Source organism: Diorhabda carinulata, chromosome 6 (genome assembly GCF_026250575.1).
Source record: "Diorhabda carinulata isolate Delta chromosome 6, icDioCari1.1, whole genome shotgun sequence".
NCBI lineage: Eukaryota > Metazoa > Arthropoda > Insecta > Coleoptera > Chrysomelidae > Diorhabda > Diorhabda carinulata.
Genome location: NC_079465.1, coordinates 23,889,773 through 23,914,688, shown reverse-complemented (window position 1 = coordinate 23,914,688; position 24,916 = coordinate 23,889,773). Strand labels below are relative to the sequence as shown.

At 31.2% G+C, this 24,916-nt stretch overlaps 1 protein-coding gene across 2 annotated transcripts in view; it reads left to right on the top strand.

The window, feature by feature from the left end:
* Positions 1-7,295: 7,295 nt before the first annotated feature.
* The window catches only part of LOC130895841 (chaoptin-like), a 134,602-nt gene continuing 116,981 nt past the window's right edge, over positions 7,296-24,916 (top strand). The window contains exons 1-2 of one of the 2 annotated variants that reach the window (XM_057803391.1): positions 7,296-7,543; positions 15,772-15,873. The gene's annotated coding sequence lies outside the window, so the exon portion shown is untranslated. The remainder of the gene's footprint in view (positions 7,544-15,771; positions 15,874-24,916) is intronic. The other variant, XM_057803392.1, reaches the window with a different exon arrangement.

The following is a 24,916-nucleotide window of genomic DNA, read 5'->3' as shown; positions in this document are numbered from 1 at the left end:
ACGATAATACGTTCGTACGCAAAATGCGCGATTCGTCCCCGAGTACTGTTCCATCTTGACTAAAATCCTACAAAATGGCGGACGCCTCCCCGCTCCCTTTTATCGCTCCGTTTCGAATGTGACACGAAAACAAATACCCGATACTCATTTTGGACACCTTGTACAAAATTTTTGACGTAAACTGATTTTAACTGAAGAATTTTCCATGTTTTTATTACTCTTATTATTTTTTGATCGTCCTTCGTAATGTTACGAAGTAAATTTCGCAATAATTATTTTTTTCCCTTTTGAGAAAGTTGTTCTAGTACTTTTTTTTTAATAAAACGCCATTAAAGTCACGTTAAGAATAAAAATCTAACATTAAAAATAACTTATTGCTTTTCCGAAAGAACGGTTAAAAATGAAGTGGAAAGAAATTTTAAAGTTGCTTCAAAAGAACATAATAGAGTTATCGAGAAAGATTTATCGTGGAACTTTTTAAATAATAACAAGAACAGTAAGAGCTTCACTATAACTCCAGCTATACACATTTTTTTATTTCAACGATTAATTGATTTATTATGTAAACGAAGAATATAAAATTTTGTTGCTATATTATGTGAAAATTGTGTCTTTTCTCACCTGAAACATTATTTCATATCTATTATAAACTATAAACAACATTTATATATTATACGTTTTAAAAATCATAAACTATATATATTTATAATCTAATTTGGTAATTATACACTTTCGCGGTCACCTGGTTTTTTGGTTAGGTTAGGTTAGGTTAGGTTGGCTCTAGAAAATCGAAAAATGGATGGATTTTAATGATCTTGGTCTCAAAATGTTCCATTTTACGGTGGATTTATAAAAAAAATACGAAAATTAAAAAAAAATAAATATTTTTCACAGTTTCATGACTTTAAATGCAAAAAAAATGACTTTCTACATATAATCCTTCGTAACTGTTTCTGACGTCGCGGAATCAAGTTCGTATACTTATTTTCGCAATTTACATAAAAAAATGAATATTTTAAAAAAAAAATTTCAAAAAAGTTAATTTTTCGGTATTTTACAGCCTAAAATGTATTCTATCAAAAAAAAAGGATAATTATACACTTTCGCGGTCACCTGGTTTTTTGGTTAGGTTAGGTTAGGTTAGGTTAGGTTGGCTCTAGAAAATCGAAAAATGGATGGATTTTAATGATCTTGGTCTCAAAATGTTCCATTTTACGGTGGATTTATAAAAAAAATACGAAAATTAAAAAAAATAAATATTTTTCACAGTTTCATGACTTTAAATGCAAAAAAATGACTTTCTACATATAATCCTTCGTAACTGTTTCTGACGTCGCGGAATCAAGTTCGTATATTTATTTTCGCAATTTACATAAAAAAATGAATATTTTAAAAAAAAAATTTCAAAAAAGTTAATTTTTCGGTATTTTACAGCCTAAAATGTATTCTATCAAAAAAAAGGATAATTATACACTTTCGCGGTCACCTGGTTTTTTGGTTAGGTTAGGTTAGGTTAGGTTAGGTTGGCTCTAGAAAATCGAAAAATGGATGGATTTTAATGATCTTGGTCTCAAAATGTTCCATTTTACGGTGGATTTATAAAAAAAATACGAAATTTAAAAAAAAATAATTATTTTTCACAGTTTCATGACTTTAAATGCAAAAAAATGACTTTCTACATATAATCCTTCGTAACTGTTTCTGACGTCGTGGAATCAAGTTCGTACATATTTTTTCGTAATTTACATAAAAAAATGAATATTTTAAAAAAAAAATTTCAAAAAAGTTAATTTTTCGGTATTTTACAGCCTAAAATGTATTCTATCAAAAAAAAGGATAATTATACACTTTCGCGGTCACCTGGTTTTTTGGTTAGGTTAGGTTAGGTTAGGTTAGGTTGGCTCTAGAAAATCGAAAAATGGATGGATTTTAATGATCTTGGTCTCAAAATGTTCCATTTTACGGTGGATTTATAAAAAAATACGAAATTTAAAAAAAAATAATTATTTTTCACAGTTTCATGACTTTAAATGCAAAAAAATGACTTTCTACATATAATCCTTCGTAACTGTTTCTGACGTCGTGGAATCAAGTTCGTACATATTTTTTCGTAATTTACATAAAAAAATGAATATTTTGAAATAAAAAGTTTTTCTACTATTTAAGGTTTAAAACTATTAACAACCGCAAATTCAGCCACTACCCCCGTGTTTTTCATAAATTCGTCGTAAAATGGAACATTTTGAGACCAAAATTATAAAATTTATCTATTTTTCGATTTTTAATGGTCCAAGAACTATTAACATTGAAGAATATAGTACGAAACTATTCACGAAAATTGATTGTTTTTCATCGATTTCATTTTAAGCTATAAAAACTGAAAAAATCATTCTTTTTGGATTTTTTTTTAAATTGTTTATTGTAAAGGATTATTTTGCAAAACCGTTTTTTTTACGATTTAAAACAGTAAAACTATGAGAAATTTTCATTCCAGCTATTTTTACTAATTTTTTTTATAAATCCGCCGTAAAATGGAACATTTTGAGACCAAGATCATTAAAATCCATCAATTTTTCGATTTTCTAGAGCCAAAAAACCAGGTGACCGTGAAAGTGTATAATTACCTCTAATTTGTCACAAATTATACTTTTAAATATAATTACGACAACGATTACTCAACCCATAACCAGTTTATCGGACTTTAATAATATTTAAACAGATTTAATTACATTAGATTTTGATCCTCGCGTTAACAACTACAAATAAACTACTAATCAATTATTAATCACATCGTTTATATAAAGAAAATACAAAATTACGACGTCAAAAACCTAAATTCTACATTTGCATCATAGTTAAACGGCTATCTACTTGATTATCTTGGGTAAATAGTAGGCAATCAAGCAACACCTGATATCATCACAACGTTTCGGTCTGCAATAAGTACACGGTCTACAAATTGAGGTTGTATGCCATTTAGGTAGATAACTAATTAGAGCTCTGTGAAGTCAATCCAGCACGAGTAATATTATAAATTCTTAGACCAGTAATTATTCGAAAAATAAGAAATTTAATAGGAAAAAAAAAGATTTGAATTAATCTTCATCAAATGATATTTGGGATACCGACGATGAAATATTTATTTAATATATAAAATCAATTTATCGGTATCTTCTTCATTGACATCATTTCCTCACGAGTTTTGGCTGTTCCTTTCCCGTAGAACTAAGAGCTGATATTAGTCTTTGGTAATCGACTTCCAGCTAATTAAACAAAGGGGACGTCCTCACAAAGCTTAAAAGATCAATGTGACATAGATATGTTTCCTTAGAAACGCGAGGCTTCAATCTGCGAAAGTGAAATAATTTGACGTCAAGAATTAGCATTGAAAATCATATCCAATAATGAGAATACTTACAGGTGCTCGTCAAAATTGGACTACAAAATTAATTAATTTAATAATGTCGTTTAGGTACAGTGATTTTTAGTCATAGATCAATAAAAATTGATGTGGGCTTCAAGTGGGTTTTGATAAATTCACTATTTCTTATCAACACCAACCTCGTTAATTCCATTTATCTAATTCAGAAAAAAATTAAACCTTTTTCGACGTTTCGCAGCAGCAGCAGCGAAAAAAGATTTGCTGTAGGTTTTGTTTCGGATATAATAAATAGGAAAAGTTTCAAAAGAAATATTAATTGGTCTACGTTTAACACAAAGCATTCGATTCAAACGGAAATTGAACGAAAAGATTAGTTCTAGTAAATTAAAAACAATATCTAGCGAATAACATGCTTTTTCACCTCTCGTAATAACAGAGTCGTGATTAGTATTTTTTTTTTCGAAATACTCTTATAATAGATGGAATTGGTGTATCAAAAATATATTGAGATTGTCTCCTAGAGAAAAATAGTGGTAAATCTTACATCATATTTTCTACGAATATTGTATTACAATATCTTCCGAGGTAAAGAAAAAAAATCAACTCTAAGACACGAATTATAAATGTCAGACTCATTATCTACTCAACTCGCTGTTGCAAAGCGACTATTTATTGATTTAGGTCATCTAGATTTGTATTTTAATTATTCAGGGCTATAATTTTCTTTATAACTATTCAACTGCTAAATTATTTACACTTAAAAAAGAATTTTCAAATAACAAATAAATTATTTTCATTTATCGTATTTATTCCAAAACCACGTATATAAAATTAATGATGTTATATGTTTAGTTGACGATTTTGATAATTCGCAGTCCTGTCCTGTTCTATAAAAGAATAGGGTCGGATCGGAGATAGAATTTTCTTTTTTGATTAATGATCAGCTGTTCTTTAATAAATCTGAATTGAAAGTAGCAGATTTTCTTGCTTAATTAGCACTATAAAGATAAATTGATTCTGAAATCTTTTTACTTTCGATACTTCTCCGAGTAATTATAAGCAACACTGTATCAGAGATTATGAAGTTAAAGGAATAATTTAATAAAAAAATGGGAGGAAATTAGTTAATGTTATTAGTGACGAACGGATTGTTATTAATCATCTGCAAAAAGATAAGGAAATTGAGGAGAAGTTATTATAAAGACATAATCTTGTTTGACTAATAGTATAAACCGTGGATGGAGATTTGACATATTTTAGCAATTATTTTGGAATAAATTATATGAAACTAAAGATTATTTGTGGTTCAAAAATGATGAATTTAATTAAAAACCTATATTTTGTGAAAACATCGTTAGTTATATCCGTATTCTGATAATAATTTGCTTATTATCAGAAACATCGTGATATTCGAAACTCCAGTACACGTTTCGAGTTAATTATATCTTCTTTGGCATTCCAGTAAACCACTAATCAGGGAGATTCGCCCTTTTGCATATAGGAATTAATGAAATTTCTTTTATTAGAAAAATTCTAAATCAACCTCAAATATTCGTACAATGATTTCATGTGGCGTTTTCCTTATTTCTATTCAGTTAGTGAAAAGGTATAAATAGCCGTCTCTGTCCGAGAAAATTCGCTTTTCTACAAAAACGTTTTTCAATCGGATCTGATTGAAAACAAACAAGATGTTCCGTTCGAGCGGAAATCGGAAAAACTGAAGAAATCGAACGGAAGTACGTTGTCCGTCGGGACTTGGGACGGTCTTCGTAATTTTTACGGTCCACCTGGAATTTATTAGCATAAAAGTTTACAAGACTCTTTTTCGAAATTGATCAAAGTTTCGTACATTCAAATAGCCATTCCAGAAAAGACGTTATTTAGATTTTCTTCTTAATATATGACAATAAAGCAAAACAACGCTCGTGATCTGAATAATGCATGAGGTAAAATCGAGGAAAAGATCATTTAAATAAAAAAAAAAAAAAAATTGAATATCATTCTATGCTTTTTCGTAGAATCGTGAATTTTGTTGGCCGCAATATTTGTTAATAGTTACTCGATAAATAATTTAATTTAATTTATTTTCGATAAAGTTTATTTGTGACTATAGAAATTGTCAATAGAGAAGTAAAAATTGATTTATAAGCTTCCTTCGGTAACCAACCGAGCAATGTAATGATAAATGGTCTAATACGAGGATAATACAAAGTTATGTTTAAATTATGTAAAGTACGTGAACAAACAAAGTCGGCAAGGCTTTTATTCAAAAGCCATATTTCATGTTTATGTGAAGTTGTTTCCATTTTATCGATCTATATATTTTTAACTGTTTTTTTTTTCTTTTTATATGCAGTAGTCGAGTGAGATCGAAGTGCTTCTGTAACTTCGGAATTTATGTCGAGAATTTTACGTTTTATATCAAACCAAAGTCCATTCAAAAGGAACTGTTTCCATAAGAAAATTTTCGCAGAAGAAAATGTTTTCTCTTTGATGTAGGGCTAATATACTTCAGGTCATTACACTCGTAAAATTTCTATATGTACGCTAGAAGAAAAAAATAAACTAACTAAACTAATTTTTTACTTACTATATTTTTGTACACATTATATTTATGAAAATACTTTTTGATAATAAATATCAATGTCGCCGTGTCTTTTGTTAACATCTTGGTACCTTTTCTAAACCAGTAATCATGGAGTCGGTGTCGATTGAGTTAATTTTAATTACACAGCTCATTCCTGCCTTGTTATTTGCGTTCCTGCCACACTAGTTACGAAAGATAGATAGATAGAGATAAAGAGAAACAGAGGTAATTTCATTTCACTACATTTAAACAATTAAAACTGATATTAGTCTGGATTGTCTAACCACAATTTTAATAAACTTCTGATACCCAGATAAACCACGTAGAGTTCGTGACCTAAAGTGTTTTCACCAAAATAATGAACCCTGTGCATATTTTGTCTATTTAACTGTTTTTCAACAATATTTTGGCGACTTCTCGCCTACACATCTTCCTTAATATTTCTCTTAATAGACCCACCTATTCGCTCTAATTTAATCTCATACTTATTTTTCAGAGTTCTATTGTAAAGTTTTATCTGTGTTTAAGCAAAAATTCAGCTCGATATTTCTAATTCAACAGCATAAAAACTGGACATTCGATTCGAAAGACATTCATGTCGGTTTTTGTGGTCATTCCTATTTGCATAATATGAAGTTTCTGACGCTTTTCGATGAATATAAATGAATATTCAAGTCTTTCAATCGCGCTTGACAAATGAAACGTTTTCATACTTCACTTTCCAGTACAAAAAGCGAACGCGCTTTGTATATTCCGCTACTATTCATTATTTCAATCCGTCATTCACTTAGTTTGATATACGTGTACTATCTAGGTAATCTGAAAAATCTATGACTGTACCGACGTGACGCGACGCCATCAGATATTTCGCGTTTTCAAAACTTGTGACAGCTACAAAGAGCGTGGCTTTTTCGAGTATTCAGTTACCACTAATTGTTAAACATTTTGACGTAATTCGAAAAGTTGTTGTTTGCTTTCGATTAAACGATAATGGTTCCTAGCAACTTCTAATAGAATTAATATATATTTTAATTTACAAAAAATGAAATTAACTATTTTTCAAAATCCAATCTTGAATTTTCTCCACTCATTTCTCCATCATTCAGTTCTTTACGTTTTTTTTTTTTCGTTTAAATTCTTCATATACTAGACACGAAACAACAAATTGGTTATTTAGAATGGCTTACGAAGCTCTTTTTTCAAAAATGCTATTCACTCAAACGAGTTTATAATTTGAGAACGCGCGCAGTCTCTCCAACTTTCGAAATTCCACCGTATTTCACCTGTCTCGGATCATGTGCCACGGATTCTCCAACTCCCCAAATCGCAGTGTGCGCTTTAACTCCCAAACAGGAGGTTGGTTTGTTACAAAACTCAAGGGAGTTGTCGCTCGCGACGATTTTACGATAAAAATTTTATCACTTGACTTTGGCCAACGAAATCAAAATGTGATTGAGATATTGATGATATTTCGCCTGTAGTGTGGTCATACTGAGATCGCGATTGTACTGATTTAATTTTTTTTTTTTTTGGAACACAACAACTTCTTTAATATACCTGAAAATATACTTCAGGTAAGTCATGTCTATCAAATTATTAATAGAACTAAATGTTGATCGAATAGTTGCCGCACTTAGTAGAATTTCTTGATGCTTGTTACAAATACATACTTCTGACGACGTTTTCTCCTTTTTTTATATATCTCCAAAATAGAAAATTCGTTTGAGATAACTGTTGAAATGCTATTAAAACATTTTGATTATTCAAAATACTGTTTTTGCATCGATTTGTAAAATTTTCATTCGAATTGAAGTATCTCCACGGTGTCGCCCTCCTTGATCTTTCTATTAGCAAAGTTCCATCCTATATTCAACCCAACTTGTCATTTATGCATTCAGAGAAATTATTAAACGAGTCTCTCCTCTCACTCTAATTCCAATTAAAATTACATGAAGTTCTAATAGGAGTAACTGTAACTTATTCCATTAGCCTAAAATATTAATAACACGTCTACAGCTTACAACTTTAATATATTCATCGAGATCTGTCCAAGGCTGGACTCCGAAAGTTTTGGGGCAACGTAGAGAAGTTTGCTTAGAGAGAACTTGGATGTTTGCAGTTGAAAAGGCACTTGTCTTTGAGTTATTTAAGGTAACGTAGAAACGAAACTTTACTTAAACATATTCAGCGGAGTTTGAATTATTTATTTCGTACTGTATCCAATAAGATTAACTGTTAATTGTCTTCAACATTTAATAGAAATAATAATTGATGATTTTCCAAACGTCTATCAGTATATATTTGAGATTTTGAATTCTTGTTGTACTTTTTTTTAGATGATTATAAAATATCCTATATATTATTATTATAAATTATCTCAAAAAATCTCGAGTCCACATTTCTTCTCACAGCGAATTCGACATCGAGATTTATCTGTAGATTATTTCCAGGATAGTTCCAACAATGTAGAACATCCCTTAGGAATATTATGTTCGGGAGTTGATGCTGCAAATAAATTCGGTTCTGCTCATATTTCATTCAGAACTAACTGATAATCAGTTCGCTCCACGGCATTCTAAGAGATGCAGCTGAATAAAAGAGTGGGAAGTTAAAGGAACATCTTCGAGGGATTGGCTTTTTCCAGGGTTCTTACGACATTGTTATGTATACAGAATTTTTGGCTTCGGCATTGAACAGAACCGGAATCTCGTGAGAAAAATCTTTTAAGCAAAAATATTATTTGTTGATTGTAAAAAATCGTACCAATCATAATTAATTTCAATCTGTAATTATGAAAATAATAATGAATTATAATAATACTCGACGTTTGATCACGTAGTAGTTGAACAACGAGGTCAGTGTTCGTCGGAAAAAGCAATTACCAAAACAAAAACCTATCCGTTCCTGCTGCGGAGCAGATATTGAATTTCTTCCTTAAAGTCGTTATCAATAAAGATAAAAGAAATAATTGTCGACAGATGTTTTGAAAGATCTTTTTATTAGCAAAACTTACAGTTTACATTTGGTGGATAATATCAAAAGTTTCTGTTTCAGATACGATATAGGAAAGTTATTTTTCATATTTCTTGGCCAAATTTCGTTGAAAGTCTACTATTATCACAAGTTTTATGTCTCAAATATAGGACATCTGTTGAACCATTAGCGTTTGATAAAATTTAATCATTTTTATCGATTTTTACATTTAAATATATCAGTTTTCAAATAAATACATTTATGAGATTAATTGTATGATAATATACAACTCAATAGCGCAATAGCGATTTTTCCGGAATTGTGTGAAATTCTTCTTGATCATTTGGTAGCTTCTGCTTCTTTTAGAATGTATGGAACGAATCTGATTTATGGGTGCACTTCGCAGCGCAGATATGACGGAAAAATAAAATTTTCCAATTTTATGACAATCCAATCCGAAACGTGATAAGAAATTTATTATTCTTATTTCCTTCATTTTTATTACAGAGATTACGGGGGAATAGTCGCGGCAAACATACACAAATACGAAAATCCTCAAAGAATACGTTTCATATCTAGTTAATCATTGGAAATAACTCTAAAACTAGTTGAATGAAATATATTTACACATTCAAATCGTTTTGAATGCAAACAAATACTTGGATTGTCATCCGTCATCCGTCATCTGTCATTCTTTTTCCTTTACTACAACTTAAAATAGATTTAGAGGAATTGTCTTGTTGGGATTATGGTTTAGTTTTATTTGTGAAAATAATAAGTTAACCTTTAATGCTCCCAATATTGTTAATAACTGACCCCGTCCATGTGTTCCCACCTAACCTATAATTGAAATGTCCACTAAAAGCACCTTCAGTCGCGCTGCAACAGCTCCAGTGGTAACAACATTATTTGGTATGAAATCGACAGCCGTTCTGTTTGGTGTACGGGATACACCATGTAAGTATATTTTGAAAATTTTTAGTTCGGTTTTTGTCGTAAAATATCTTATTTGCCGTTTACCTTGTTTATATGAAACAACAAGGAATTTTTTAAATACATAAAAATTAATTTTGTAGGGATAAGAGATCCAAACTGTCTAACCAAAGATGAACTTGAAGCTATGGCTCGCGCTTTATTTGACGAAGAACGTGAAGAAGAAGTTGGAGGAGAATCAGGAACTTGAGAAGCTGAAGCTATAGAGGAGAGTGAGCACAACACAAAGTCGGAAGAAGAATTAAACCAGTCAGACGATGAACAAGAAAATGCAGATCAAGAACTGAATAATTCAGATGTTGACGAAGAAAATGCAAATGAGACTAATGAAGAAGACAGTGAAGAATATTTTGGGGCTGGAGATAAGAAAAAAAAGAATGGTGTGGAAGGGAGGTCGAATTATTAGTAAATTTAACAAAAAAACATTGGGCCTAACGAATGTGCACGAAATATTACCAATGTAAAAAGTGCTTTTGACCAATTTTTTACGGATGACATGATAGAAAGTATTGTTCAATACACAAACCTAGAAATCGAAAGATTGCGAACAAATTATCACCGGCCAAGAGATGCTAAAAGCACCACAAAATCAGAAATATTAGCTTCTATAGGATTGCTACTTCTAGCAGGACCAAAAAGCAGAACCACACACATTTTCTGGAACTGTGATATCATTACTTGTCCTGAGTGTAATAAAATTGCCGATGATGAGGATTGTAGAGAGTAGTCCTTTGCATAAACTATTGAGGGTTTTTTTTTGTTCTGAACTTGCTTTCCAGTTTTTTGTTGAAACATGTTTTGTTTCACAAATTTATGTTTTTTATAACATTTTTATAATGATATTTTTTATTCAATAAACATTTATGCAACAACTGTAGCATTTTTTGAAAACATCTGTATTTTATCTGCTGTGTTTTGAGTACATTTTGGTGACGGTGTATGTTATGTTTTAAGGCGCGAGTATCTAAAGATTACTCCATTTACTTAATATTTTGGGTCTGGGACGGATGTAATTTGGGCGCTAAAGGATTAATGTACTTTTTACAACACGTAAACTAGGCGCCAAGACCGAAGGGTCATTTTAATCCTATGTGTATTTTGGGCGCTAACCGACTGAAGTACAAGATTTATGAAATACAGTTATTTATTAAATCACCGACATTTATAAAAAGATATATTTTTGTATTTTTAGATTTTCCTATAAGAGAAATGACCTATTATCACTTAAGGTCTGAAAAAATTTACCGTTAGAGGGGGCTACTTTGCACTTTTTTAAATGAAAAATCTGCCCTTAATAAAGTTTCCTCACAACATTTTTGTAACACTCTACAGAATAAAGTAAATTTTATATTCCTTTATATTTTTATTTAGTACTTAAGTACATATTACATATAAAATAAGAGATTTACATAACCTAACCTAACCTAACCTACTTAAAAATCAATCAACTTTCCCTCTATTGGGTTATTTTATGACTCCACCTACCTGCACTCCTTAGCGCCAAAAATACATGTCGGATTATCTACCCTTCTTGGTCAGACAGGTAAAGAAGGATGGTTAGCGCCCAAATTACACCCGCCGTTGGGACTGTATAGTCTATTCTATGTTCAATATTATACCTGGTTTTATGGCTTGTGGATCGATAATTTTTATCTGTACTTCTAGGAATTATACATACACATACGCTTTCAAATATAAATATAATTAATATAAAAAAAAAAATTGTGTGTGTCAGCTCCGACGCACGACTGGAGTTTACTCCTTAAGTTCGATAGTCTAACCAGACGCAAAAAGAGTTTATTTAACTTAAAAAAGATTGGTTGATTGCCAGAATATTTTGGGCTTCCTTCATTAATTTTTTTTTAATCTGTAAGCTCGCTGTCTCTCGGCTGGACTTTTTGGAGGTTTAGATTTTTTCCTAGTCAAAAAATATAAAAAAAATTTGAAAATTTATAAATGCATAATTATAAAAATTTAAGAAAATTGATAAAAACAGGTTTTTATAAACATTTTTTTTAAATTATTATAATTAATTTTTTATTTAAAATATAATATTATCTTAATAATTAACAAAAATGGTTATAAAAAGATAATTATGTCACTAAATCTTTTACATACAATAATAAATAGTACATGAAAATTATTTAAATAAGCTAAAAAATAACTTTTCGAAAGAAAATCATATAAAAACATTATTATAATGAAAAAATATTGTCGATTTTTCTGATAATATTATCGAATTATTGACTACAGTTGTTAATATTTAAAAATTATTTATAAAATAAATCATAATAACGTGGAAGACTTTATAGACATCGACAAAAAAATTAATTTTTGGTTAGGTTAGAAATTTTCTATTTTATGTGGATGCGCTCGATAATTCATATTGGGTTGATTATCTAATTTTATGTGTTGTTTCCAAATATATATTTATATGAACTACATCGATAATTATTAAAATATTTAATAAATACAAATTGCACATGCTCATACATATAATACATGAATTATAACGTACCTTGCAACCACGTGTTTGTTAGATGTTCCGGCAATATCATCTACACCTCTTTCTGCCATAGTTATTTGAAAATACTTTCAGTTCACTTTAGCGGAACACAATGATAATAAAACTTCACAATGACAGCAATATAAGTATGTTGACACTGACAAATTAGACAGTTGCGCATCACAGGGTGCGCACCAAAAACGTAACGAGGTCATTCATCGATAGATTTTACTCCTCACATTTTTCTCATACCGGGCCCCTTATATATGCAAATCGATTCTTAAGGAGTAAACTCCAATAAAATGAAATATGAAAAGTATAATATCTTAAAAGATAACTCCAGCTCAGAAGAGATTTCGTGGACTTCTCTCACTATTATTATTGTTATTGACAATTGACAATTTGTGGGCAGATCATCGACCTTTGTTTAGGTTGTTGGCGTACCTTAGTAACTCAAAATACGTTATTAATAATCATAGATGCCGCTATTTAACACGCTTCTACATCTGTCTTACACTTGACACATTGTATATTTAAAAAAATTATTGATATATTTTAAGTTTCCTTCTATCTCCAGAAAAACTATAAAATACAGGAGAATATTCTTCAATATAATATAAGGCAGATATCGAATGCCTTAAGTATATAATAAAATTGGACGTAAGTCGTAAAAATCAGCTTACTCGGTATATGTCTTTATTATTTTTATATCCATAATGGAATTTACTGGAGCTTTCTCAAGCCAGGACTATAAAAAAGATCCGAAGAATAATGAATGTTTTACAAGGGGAAGTAGCGAAATAATATGCCCCAGATATAATCAAAATTTTATATTTCTTGGAAACAATGCACTTTTTGAAATCTATTCGATTGGATTGGTCGAACGTTCAATTCATCTTTTTGTATATGTTTAAAAAAATAAGTTGAACTTTTTATATAATCAATAAACACCAGAAAAAGCTGAAAAGAATCAATTTTTAGGGCACCTTATTCCCCTAAACAGATACGTTTACGTCAATATTTTGTTGCGAATCACCGGAGGCTTCTCAGTGAAAATTCTTGATTAAACTTTTGTAGAAAATAAAACGGAGAAGATTTTCTTAAAATTTAACATTAAATATTGTAAAAGCTCAACCGAAAATAAAATATCCGTTTTCTTTGAATTTAATTTATTTGGCGAAGGAGAATATTCTCCCACATTTATTTTTGTTTGTAAAATAATTCACTTCCCAGTTACTTAATTACCAAACAAGAGAGAAGGCATTGCTTGGAAACCACCATGCGTGAGATACGTTTAAATGATTTTTCAAAATGTTATTTGAAGTTCTAAAATTTTATTGAATTTCAACTACCTGTAACTAATTTTTTGCTTACTACAATCTGTTTTCTCGAAATTTCGATTTCTTAGAAACTACCTTTAGTATCGACTTGAGCATTTAATAAAATTTGTATTGATACTTTAGATATTTTAAAGTTAAATGAAATAGTCAACTCCATTGCATATGTTAATACTCCGGTCAATTTAGTCATTCGAAGTTATATCAATTCACAATAAGCTGAAAATCGGTGAAATCGTTCAAAATATGATTATAAACAAAATCAGAAGGTTCTCCATCCCGTCCCTTTTTGCAAAAAATTTTATTCAAGGTCAAAAGTCGAAAAAATTAGTTTTTTGTGATTTTCAACAAAACCGCAAGTTTTATCATAAAAATACCTTAGACAAAAATTGTAGACCATAAAATTATCTATGAAAAATATATCAATACTTTTTTTCCTACGAGCCACCGTTTCTGAGATATAACGATTCAAAAAGTTGTAATCGTCATAATATGCACGCCATCTATGAAGTAGTGTACTTAGCGCGTTTATTTTAACGTGGTTTCCTCAATAGGCGTATTCCACGGGTCAGTTATGATCCCGTTTAATTTTAAACTATTGCAAAATAATGAAAATCAGCAAAGACTGGCAAAGATAAAAGCGTTAAAAGTTAAAACAAAATAGTGAAGTTTAATCATCAGATTCGTAGCTTTCAAATTCTTCTTCTTGTTGTTCTTCTTCTTAATCTTGTTCTTCTTGTTCTTCATCTTCATTCAAGGTGTCATGTGGCATGTCACCTAGTCCGAATCAAATGAATCCTCCATTGTTGGTGATTTTGCACTGCATCCATTTTTGCAGTTGCAAAAAATTGTGTTCAGCAGTTTTTCCGGCGCAGGTGGAAGTAAAGATTGGACTGGTTCTGATGCATTGTTCACCAACTTCCAACCTCAGTCTGTAGGGTCTAGCTAATAACCAAACCACACTTAAACTTGGTAATATACCCGAAAAAGATGTTGATGAGCAGCAACTGAGGTTGGATGAGGACCAGCCAATTGAACTTGTTTTTTACTTTTGGTATTTTTAACAAAACATGCATATCTATACTTGTCTAAGCAGGTCGTTTTTTTAGGAGCTCCGTAAATAGAAAGTAGAAAGCGAATGCCGTTAGTGATAATGTCTTGTCGAGTTGAATTATAGTTTTTACAAACATTTTGAAAACTGTTATTTTAGCCCTCCTGTAAAATGCAGGCTGGGTTTCTTTCTATCTGATATTCTTATAGTTATAACTTATGTATCTTTTATATTTAAAGTATAAGTTATAATGATTGATAGAAAAATATTTAAACATATATTACAACTCGGGAGAAGTATATACATGCATATTATGACGATTACAACTTTTACAAATTTTTGAATCGGTATATCTCAGAAACGGTGGCTCGTAGAAGAAAAAGTATTGATACATTTTTTAAAGATAATTTTATGATCTACAATTTTTGTCTAAAGTATTTTTATGATAAAACTTACCGTTTCGCTGAAAATCGCAAAAAACTCATTTTTTCGACCTTCTACCTTGAATAAAATTTTTTACAAAAAGGGGAGGGATGGGGAACTTTCTGATTTTGTTTATAATCATACCGATTTTCAGCAGCTTATTGTGAATTGATGTAACTTCACTCTTATTTAAATTTAAATTACCTAGTTCTCTGTTTAAGTCTATTCTAATATTGTCACACAAATAAACATTGAACTAGACCAAGTGATTAGATATAGAAAAAAAAATTTATTATCGTTTAGAAAGGACTAAATCCGCACCATTATCCCTTGTATATAATCTCACGTCTCACTTAGCCTTCCGAAAACATTGCGGTACAAGACAAACACTTTTTGTTTACTTGCGGAATTTGGAGAATCCCACTTTGACGACGATAACTACTACAAAACCTTTGTGCATTGTTATGTGTACTCAAGTATGTACCCTTCATTCCTTATCATCCCTTTTCTCAATTCTAGAAGCAGCGATGGGGAGATACGGGAACGACTATGATTGGAGTCTTCGGGCTATTGCTACGGAGCTGTTCGGAATTGTTTAATTCGGCGTTTTCAACTTCTAAGGTGAGAATATCCATCTGTGTTTATGTTATGTATATATAAGAGACTCATTAATTCGAAACAAACAGACACTTCTATACAGTGGAGTAGATTCTTGTTTTCTTAATTGTTTATCCCATAAATATGTGCCTACTTGAGGATACCAGAAACTTTTTTTCTTATCAAGAAAATATGTTCGAAGGTTAATTAAACAATAACTTCTATGTTTAGTCTAAAATCAAAATCAGGATCGCGATTATTGGGATTTTAGTAAAGTTTATTGTTTATTAAAATAGAGTATGGAAGGTACGTCCATTGTAATAGTAAGAAACATTTGGGGCCTAAACCTACACTTAAATATTATACCTGGTTTCACGACTCTCTTTGAGTATTCTTATCCTTGCTTCTATAATAAAATAAATCCTTTACAAGGTTGACAACGTGTTTACCGAATGTTTCTTGAAAATAAAAACTTTACTTTCAAAATGAATAACTAAGATTCAAGTACCTAAAAATAATTTTAATTTCAACAGCGGTTATACAAAATTTGCAAACTAAAATTGTTATTGATTGAAGAAATTTTGAAACTTATTGAAAATCGAGTGGAATGGGTTTAGCTAAAGAAATTTCTTCAGTTTTCATAGTTTATCGATGTTATTTGGCAATGGAATACTCCGTGTACCATTTTTATTTAATACAACATATAATTTATTCAAGTTCCGCTAAAATGTTTGCTTTCAAAACATTACGAATGATTGTATCTAATCCCTTCGATATTTTTTCTCGTATCTATTTTGTTAAGTTATAATTAGAAACTTGTATTCGACGAAACGAACTTGGAATGTTAATTTAATAAGGTCCGATAGGCGTAACTTCATTATAACTGGAAAGTCAACAAGAACAAATGAAATGGAATAGAATGGGAGGACAAAGAAAATCCTGGAGAAATTATGTGAATATTATAGAGACCCCTGAAAGATAATATTGGGACTCTAATATAACATTATTATCCTAATTCTGGTCCTGGAGGCGACATTAATAAAATTATTATCGTTATATGAGTTTTTTTTTCTTTACTTTTTGTTCAACTTTATCGTTGTAACGTTGAAATTAATTTTCTTACCACAAAATGTAAATATACCAATCAAAAAGTTGAAATACAATGCCTCAATGGCAAAGCAAACACTAATGCTGAAAGTTTCTGATCCTGAAATGTTCACGGGTCACTAATTTAACAGAATATCCGCAGCTATTCTTGTGGCAGGTGGTAACATAACTACTTTAAAACGAGCAAGTGTCGACGTTTTCCGCAGACATGTCAAATAAAAGGGGACATAACAAATAGAATTATATCAACGATATCCGTACGCCAACAAAAGCTTTTGTCGTATAACTTGAACGGAATTAGAATTTTACAAATTTAATTGAATGTTTAGAGTGAAAAATAAAAAATAATTACTGCGATTTCGTTTATTACAACATTTTCTACCCATATTAGGACGAACTTTTAATTTCAAATTACGAGATAACTGGAATTTATTCGGAGATTAACGTGACCTAAAACATTTTTTATTTAAAAAAAAAACTAAACGACGACCATCGGCTTTTTAAATTATCCCCACCTCATTCCGATTTAAACGATATTTAACGAGAAGTGATCGTTCAATTAGAACTTACCAGAACGGACCGAAAAGATTGACGGCAGCAAAGTAATTATTTGTCTCCAATTAATTTGATGTCACAGTTTCGGACCGGGTATTCTGAAATTTCGGAAATTTATTGGAAGGCATCGCCCGTCCCACCCGATGCGGAAACAAGCAGAGACGAAATTTTCAGACATGATCGAATGGACATTGAAGGAAAATTGCTGTTGTCAACTATTCGAAACTGGGTTTCGTCGACAAGGAAAATTGATCTCATGCGGAATAAATCGCAAAATATAACGAGAAAAAGTTTTACTTTGATTTAAGTGAGTTTAAACATTGATTTTTCATAATTTTGTAGACTATATGATATTGATAAAATATGTTTTATCGATCAATCAATTTTTACCATATTTTACTTTGTAATCGTTTGTTTATTGAACTATGTCAAATTAATTCTAGCAGATCAGACCCAATCCTTCATTCTGACCGACGTTTGAACTATTCTAATACAACAATTCCAGTTGCTCCTGTCCTAAAAGCTAAGAGAAACAGAACACAATAGTGCGTGAAACTGTTTGACAGTTAACCGTGATAAATTCGTTCAACCGCTAAAAAGCAAAAACGAATATTCAACATCCGAAATCGACTAACAAACCGTTAGCATCACCTTTGATTATCTCCAGTGACGTGTTATAGTCGATTCAATATTCATAGTCGCGTCAATGAAGCCTTTGCTTCGGAAGTCCTCAAGAACACCTCCGATTTTGATGAATTTTTTTCTTTTAAATTTTGTTTTTATATTGTTTAAACAATATCAACGACATTTGTATAAAAAATTTAGTTTGGTCTCTATTTTTTTGTGAAAAAATGTCCATATATTAATCTTATTGTAACAAATAGTTATTACAAAAAAGTTTTTAACAATAATTTAATATTAAAATTAAAAAAAAAACATTTATGTGTTACCTGCATACGCTACAAATATTTTTTTTTTGCTTACACATATGTGGACGACGATTTCTTCAGTATATTTTTCTTAATATTATTTTCGATATTCATTTTTTTTTCACTAATATATATGTCAAGGCGATTTTCTTTAAAATTATTTAGCTAAAGAACCAGCGCATTCGTAACAACATATATATATACAGGGTGATTCATTAAGAATGTCCAATTTCTGAACTGTAGATTCTAGACCTCAAAATATGATGATTTTCTCTTTGTACATGTCTGAAACATCTTTGCACCTTCACTTTTCCGTAATTTTGATATCTTCTTGTCCCATCTGGTTATATATAGTCCAAAATTTCGTTTGAAATTAACACTACTTGCTATTTTTCAAAATATGACGATAGCGCATGAGTTTATTGATTATCATATTGAAAACGATGGAAAAAATGATAATTATTTCTTGTTTTGAGTATTTTTGTGAATTTGTGTGCAGAATATTTATATTCCATCACAAATTTGTAAACAAAAATAAAAAACTTGAAAGGAAATGCTCAAAATGCCCACCATTTACTTCAATACACTTTATGATCCGATTTCGAAAAGTGGTTTAATTTTTCGTTTTCTTTTCAAGCAGGCTTGTGTCGCTATTAGACAGTTTGTGTAGAATCAAAAATTGGATAATAATAAGAATAAGTAATACATTAGTATACCATTTATTAACAATTTAATAATTAATAAGTGTAATAGTTATTTATCAAATAACACCTAGGCATAACGATTGTCCCAATAATGAGATGCGCGGTATGATTTGTGTGTTTGCTCAGTCAAATTATAGTGGTCCAGCTGCGGCTCGAAGATATTCACAAACGAAGGCAACCCAATTACAAACTGTACCAAATCTTTACAACCGCTTAGGTGAAACGGGGTCTTTACGCTCTAAAACTGAGCACGGTGTTACAAAAAAAATCACTGCCGATGAAGAAGATGAAATTTTAATTTGTGTTACGGAGAATCCAGATATCGAATACTGAAGAGGGAAAAATTGCATCCATATCATTACACTCGTGTTCAGAATTTATTATCTCAAGATTTACGTAAGCGTCTACAATTTGCCCATTTTTTGCAAGATAAACAAAATGTTAACCCAGATTTTCTGGATACAATTCTTTTGACTGATGAGGCAACATCTACCAGACGAGGAATATTTCATTATAAAAATAATCATTTGTGGGATTCTGAAAAAACCACATGCTATGAGGGAAACACATTTTCAGCGCGAGTTTAAGGGGTTAACATTTCGTGTGGTGTAATATTGGGTATTTAATACGTTCTTTTGAACTGCCAACCAATTTAAATGGACCTCTTTATTTAGATTTTCTTCAAGAACATTTACACGAATTACTAGAGGATATACCTCTCGCTTTAAGACAAAATATGTGATTTTTGCACGACGGAGCACCACCACATTATTCTTTACAAGTTTGTCAATACTTAAACGAACAGTTTCCGCGTCGATGGATTGGTCGTGGAAGTGAGTTTGCTTGGCCACCAAGAGGCCCTGATTTAAATCCTTTGGATTTTTCAATTTGGTCGCAAATGAAGGCATTAGTTTACAAAGAAAATCTTCCACAACTGCGACGGAAAATATTAGAAGAAGCCGTGGATGTAATTAAAAATAATAGACAAGGATTATTTGATATTAAGAGATCTTTACGAAAGCGGATCATAAATTGTGGTGGGCATTTTGAGCATTTGCTTTCAAGTTTTTTATTTTTGTTTCCAAATTTGTTATTGTTACATATTTAAGAAGTAATGAAATTTTGTATGAAAAAATTAGAATTTATTGAAGCAAATAACTCGAAAACCGATTGAGTTACACGAATCAAAGAAGAGTAACTTTTTTTGTAGAATTTAACGCTTTTTAATATTTTTTTATTATTTTAGTTGTGAGTTAAGCCCAAAAAAAGTTTACTTTGATTTAATTAACACAAACTAGTGTATCTAGAGTGTAAAATATGATTCCTCGTGCTAAAAAACGTAAAATTGCCAATTTTAAAAGAGAAATTGTGAAAACATATAAAATTATTGCGAAAATCAAAATTTTAATTTAAACTTTGAGCACCCCGTATCTCGGAAACTAGCAATATTTGCATAAGAATGCATGTTGAGCAGAATCATGATATTTTGATGTCTAGTATCTACAGTTCAGAGATTGGACATTCCTGTACATACACCCTGTATAGTATTTAACGTTACATTAGAAAGTATGCTACTTCATAGATTAAAATGGGAAAAAAATGAAAAAGTTGCAGATATTTGTCAACAGTATATTAGATATTTACGTAATAGTTATGGCACTGATGTTGAAGTTGTATTTGATGGATACAGTAATGATGGAACTAAAGTGCCTGAGAGAAATCGTAGATATATCGGCAATACTTCCAATGATTATTCATTTGAAGAAGACATGCCTTTAAACACAACGAAAGAGAAACTTTTAGGTAATAGCAAAAATAAAAATTAGTTTATAAATCTTCTCTGGAAAAAACTAGGCGGAAATAATATTGAGTGGTGTCAAGTCGAAAGTCATGCTGATCGATTAATTGTACAATCTGCTATAGTTTGTTCCTCTATTAAAGTAGTTGCTGTAGCTAAAGATATTGATGTGTTAGTTTTATTGATGGCTTTAGCACTTGATGATATATAAATGTTTTTTTAACACCACTAAAAAATAATATCTTGCAACGAGTTTACTCAACAAAAACAATATTAGAGATATATCCAAATATTACAAAAAACCATCTGTTTTTTATTCATGCATTTACTGGATGTGATACTACATCCGCTTTCTATAACAAAGGAAAAAATAGTTTTATTAAAGTTTTTGAAGAGTAAAATGAAGAAGTGCTTTCTAATGATGGTATTGATTGTATTCTAACAATGTATGGTGCTAAAACTGCCAAATGCTTGAATGAACTGCGATATAAACGTTTCATAGCATTAGCTTCAAAAAATAGAAGCGTACAACATATTAAAAGTGTCTACTTACAAGTTCAGCAATGGAAAAATAATTCATCGATACCACCTGAAGAATGGGGTTGGCGAAAAGAGAATTATTTAAAACTAATCAAAAAATGACACAACCAGCAGCACCTGACAACGTTTTAAAATTGATATTTTGCTCTTGCAAAACAGGATGCGGTTCAGCGTGTGGCTGCAGAAAAAGTGGTCTTCATTGCTCACCAGCCTGCATAGTTTGCAGTGTAAACGACTGTAGTAACCACCCACCACTTGAAGAGGATGAAGAAGTCTCCGAAACGCGAAACGAGAATCAAAATTAAATGTATTTTTTTTGTATATAAAATAATGAATTTTCTATGGTCAAAAATTTATAATTTGTTCCACAAATTAATTACTACACTGAACAAACTAGATTCGGTATTCCTCAAACCGTACGTACAACTTCCATGTCATTTCACTCAATTATGACAGATTTTTGAGTAATTTTCAATATATGAGTATTCCAAGTGAGGCTATGATCATAAAATAAAGTCTCTATGAGGTAACTGCTAAACGAATGGATTATAATAATGAACGCAATGATATTTACCTGTATATGATCCATATTGACCTCTCTCAAATAACTAGGATTTTCGAAAGCTATGCCGTTAGAATTTTTGATGCCCAACATTTTTCTCGTTCTCATGAACCAAACGGCGCCGGCAAAAATCGCAGCAACCACTATTAGAGCTAAAACTACGGCTATTATAACACCCACGTGACCGTCGTGACCTTCTTGACTAGCGGCAGAAGTTATATATTTATCGCTCATGGTTCCGTTAAAATCGAAGTACCTCTACTGTTTCCGGCTTTTACCATCACCGAATACATAGCACCAGCTAAAACGGATCAAAAATTGAAAGAAAAAAATAAAATGGAATACCAAGAAGCAACGGCTAACTAGCTTTTACCCGCGGCTTCGCTCGCATCGAATCCATTAAATAAGTATCAGAAATCATTATAATAGAAAAGAACGAACTCTGTAGCTATATTAGAACCTGAGATATAGATCTTTGAATGTTGAAAAATTACCTACAAAAATCCATAACTCCACATTGAATGTCCGCGCCTAGCTCCTCTCCAACTCAATCGATTTAAGTGTCCAAAAACTCAAAAGAAAGAAGGTGTTTCAGCGAGTGTTCTCAAACTAAAACGAACTCTGTAGCTATATTAGAACCTGAGATATAGATCTTTGAATGTTGAAAAATTACCTACAAAAATCCATAACTCCACATTGAATGTCCGCGCCTAGCTCCTCTCCAACTCAATCGATTTAAGTGTCCAAAAACTCAAAAGAAAGAAGGTGTTTCAGCGAGTGTTCTCAAACTAAAACGAACTCTGTAGCTATATTAGAACCTGAGATATAGATCTTTGAATGTTGAAAAATTACCTACAAAAATCCATAACTCCACATTGAATGTCCGCGCCTAGCTCCTCTCCAACTCAATCGATTTAAGTGTCCAAAAACTCAAAAGAAAGAAGGTGTTTCAGCGAGTGTTCTCAAACTAAAACGAGCTCTGTAGCTATATTAGAACCTGAGATATAGATCTTTGAATGTTGAAAAATTACCTACAAAAATCCATAACTCCACATTGAATGTCCGCGCCTAGCTCCTCTCCAACTCAATCGATTTAAGTGTCCAAAAACTCAAAAGAAAGAAGATGTTTCAGCGAGTGTTCTTGAACTAAAACGAACTCTGTAGCTATATTAGAACCTGAGATATAGATCTTTGAATGTAGAACAATTGCCAAAAACCTACAAAAATCCATAACTCCACATTGAATGTCCGCGCTTAGCTCCTCTCCAACTCAACCGATTTAATTGTTCAAAAACTCAAAAGAAAGAAGGTGTTTCAGCGAGTGTTCTTGAACTAAAACGAACTCTGTAGCTATATTAGAACCTGAGATATAGATCTTTGAATGTTGAAAAATTACCTACAAAAATCCATAACTCCACATTGAATGTCCGCGCCTAGCTCCTCTCCAACTCAATCGATTTAAGTGTCCAAAAACTCAAAAGAAAGAAGGTGTTTCAGCGAGTGTTCTCAAACTAAAACGAACTCTGTAGCTATATTAGAACCTGAGATATAGATCTTTGAATGTTGAAAAATTACCTACAAAAATCCATAACTCCACATTGAATGTCCGCGCCTAGCTCCTCTCCAACTCAATCGATTTAAGTGTCTAAAAACTCAAAAGAAAGAAGATGTTTCAGCGAGTGTTCTTGAACTAAAACGAACTCTGTAGCTATATTAGAACCTGAGATATAGATCTTTGAATGTAGAACAATTGCCAAAAACCTACAAAAATCCATAACTCCACATTGAATGTCCGCGCTTAGCTCCTCTCCAACTCAACCGATTTAATTGTTCAAAAACTCAAAAGAAAGAAGGTGTTTCATCGAGTGTTCTTGAACCAAAACAAAGTCTCTATCTTGAATAGAACCTGAGATATTGAGGATAGAACGTGTGTATGTGAAAAACTCCCATAAGTAATGTACAGGGGGAAATCGCATTTGAGTATAACTTGAGAATGGTGAAAATTAGTTGAAATCCGATGGTTGATGGCTGATCTGTGCATCAATACCTTTCATTGAAGAAAAAAAAATTAAGCAAATCGGTTGGGTAGAACGCCTGAACGAACTCGGAATGGAAATCATCAATTTTTTTAATGTATAAGATTGTTTATAACATTCATTAATATATTTACAAGTTTTTAATGGATATTGTATAGTAGAAATTTTTCTATGCATAAATATCACAGATATTGTTTAAACAAGATAAATACTTTAGTCCCCACTCCGAGAGGTTTCTGATTTCAAAGAATATAAAAAAACAAAATTTAAAAAAGAAAAACATCAAAATCGGAGTTGTTCTTGAGGACTTCCGAACATTGCCTTTTCGTTATGTATTCATTGATGCGACTATCAGTAAGTAATACAAGCAGAGACAAACTCGCATACCTATATTCGTGTTCTGCCAACTCTACAATAGAAATAATAGTAATCGGTGGATTTCGTAATCCGACCATGTGCACATGATAATTGCTGGATAATCGACAGTCTTTCTGCTAATGTAATTCGGCGAACGGTCTCTATATACATCGATAATCAAATTTCGCGAAGATTACTTGATTCGAATGGGATTATATTTTAAGCGAGCTGTATACAGCAACATATATTATAGGACACTCGGAAAATCGTGACTAGAATGCTGTGAAAACACCATAAAGACATTCGTCGAGTAAATTATCAACATACATATTCATCGAATGATAATAGGATTTCTTATCTTCAACTAATATCCATCACAACGACAGTTATCATCTAGGATCAATAGTAACATTATATGATATCATATCGTTTTGCAGGGATCGAAATTGTTTTCGTAAATACCCGGATGCATCGATCAA